General features: G+C 34.1%; 1 protein-coding gene across 14 annotated transcripts in view; it reads right to left on the reverse strand.

Annotated features, from left to right (window-relative positions):
- Positions 1-2,500, reverse strand: part of LOC145263650 (5-hydroxytryptamine receptor-like) — a 1,538,699-nt gene that overhangs the window by 898,731 nt on the left and 637,468 nt on the right. Inside the window, exon 1 of one of the 14 annotated variants that reach the window (XM_080120525.1) lies at positions 1,276-2,019. The exons of the other annotated variants lie outside the window; for them this stretch is intronic. The gene's annotated coding sequence lies outside the window, so the exon portion shown is untranslated. Of the gene's footprint in view, positions 1-1,275; positions 2,020-2,500 lie in introns of those variants that run through there. 14 annotated transcript variants of the gene reach the window in all.

The raw sequence follows: 2,500 nt of genomic DNA on the forward strand, positions 1-2,500 counted from the left end.
TTAAATGCTTATGCTTGATTTATTGTTTGAAATCCCTTTAATATTGTCTACCTTCTGGTTTGAGCAATAATCTTATAGAAATCTCAAAGATCCGAGGGGTATGAATAATATCGGGCACAAGTGTATGTCAGATATATACTTGAGAGTGAAAACAATGAAATAATATACTGTTGTCATAGCTGTAGACATAACAGACCGCTCCGAAAACAACATTCAACGTACATTAAATCTACTCTTGGTTTTATAAAATTACGTTTTTATATATTATGACTTGAATTAAAGATTAAAATGCAAAAGGTAACTATCGAGTCTCAATTGTGCTCTAAACATGCTCATCAATTTCGAAAGCGCATCTGTCATATCAAAGAACCTACTGTGTGTACGGTGTGGATTTTATATGAGGTGTCTTGCTGCTTGTTTTGTAATTAAATTGTTCAGATGCACGTTTGATATGCAGCTTTGTTAGGTGTTGACGGATTGGAATAGCATGTTTCTTTATTCATCGGAGTATGTTGATTATCGATTATCGATGCTTATCAAAAACATACCGATATAAAACATACTTAAAAAGACGTTCAGGATTCTAACTTACTTTCGTGTGCAATTTCATAAAAATCGGCACGGCCGTTTTTGAATCTATCGGGAAGGAACTCACACACACACACAAATTTCCTTGTACATATTAGTAGATAGATAGATAGATAGATAGATAGATAGATAGATAAGGTTATAACTCTTCTGAGTAAATATTTTCCAGAGGTGAAGCAACCAATGATTTTTTACATGGTTCACACAAACGTGTTCAATACCGAATTAGGTCACGAAATATGTTTATTTGCTTTGCATAAGCACATATGTCGCTACACATTGATGGCTGAAACATGCTCATGGATGTGTAGATACATATAGATGCTTATGCAAAACACATATCTCTCTATATATATATATGTATGAATGTTTGTTCAGTTATAAATGTGTATGTACTAATATATGTATATGTGTATTTGTGTATGTCTATGTCTATTCGTGGGTGTTTATATATGTGTGTGTCCGTGCGTGGGTATGTGTTTTTGTGTGTACGTGTGTGCGTATGTGAATCTTGTGTATATGTTCGTGTCAAGAAACATTTTAAACTAATGTATTTATTTGCATAAAAATTTGATAAAAAGCGAGTCTTAGACCCCAGCATGTCTGTAAAAGCGATAACATTGGTAAAAGACAACATTTAAACACACAAAAATTAAAATAAAATAAAATGCAGAATTCGTGACTCACTCTTTTGTTGATTCGTTGCGACATGGCCCATTTGTTGGATATCAGGAAGTAGTTCAGACATTAAAATCAACGTGTATATATAGTGTATATTATTGGTTGTGTTAGTGCGAAGGTATCAAATTTCTTCATAAAAATCGCTCCAGACAGAACGTTAATCCATGTGGCGTAAGGAGTTCACAACACAAAAAGAGGATTATTGCAAAGGCAGACGGATTTAGTCCTGAAAAGTCCAAATTAATAATAAAAAAAAACTGGGAAGAGTTCTGTTAGCCTGTTGTAAATGGAAACAAGTCACTGGAATGTGAAGGTGATTTGCAAATAGGTATACAAATATGTAGTTGATTGAGACCAATAGACTAATAAATGAAACAAGCTGGAACAAAAGAAGCAGTAATAGTGAAGGAAACTTGCGATTGGGGCATTTCGTTGTTACACTGGTTCTCCTTTGATCATAGATGTTTAGAAACATAGGACGTAGTCGGTACAAGTTGTACAATGTGGGATGACGTTGAAATACTTCTTTAGCAAGAATCAGTATTTTCGTATAAGCTGCTTACCCAGGGTTATATTTTCACAGGGAAATATAAGCTCTGTTCTAAAAGAGATGATGAAGCTCTAGGGAGAATATTCAATCAGATTTTTTTTTAATCAAAATAGATGCTTGGAAAGTAAGAATTATCGGGTATAAATTAATAGTATTTCTTCGACACTTCATAGAACCATGCTCTGTTACTATCAAAATATACGAATACGTTTTTCAAAAAAAAGAATACTGTATATCGCTGTGTACAGTAACTCATCTCGCTTTCAGAGTTCCGAAACGATCACAGCTGAAACAGAATTACCAAGCCATAAATGGTCGAACAAGAGCTACTAATATTTTGTTAATGTTTTAATTAACTTATTTCATGAAACATGAAACCAGCTCACAGATGGTAAATACGGCTGCATGCAGTACGGTATAAAGTATACCGTTTGTCAGTAGTTACATCCCTACTCAGCAGGTGCGTTTAAAAATGGTTGGTGAGTGCATTGGACATCACTGTCTTAAATAAAGGGAAATGATATATCTTGGCGACTCTTGCGCCAGTTTACTTGTTATTTCCTCTCACATAATCTTTTCGTAACTTTTTCGTTAAACAGTGTCTCATTTAAGTTGCCCGGTCGAATTGCACTTTTAACATCACTGCCTGACACGTTTTACATTAAGCAAGATTAAATAGAC

Source organism: Euprymna scolopes, chromosome 39, assembly GCF_053919585.1.
Source record: "Euprymna scolopes isolate OS-2025 chromosome 39, ASM5391958v1, whole genome shotgun sequence".
Taxonomy (NCBI): Eukaryota; Metazoa; Mollusca; class Cephalopoda; order Sepiida; family Sepiolidae; genus Euprymna; species Euprymna scolopes.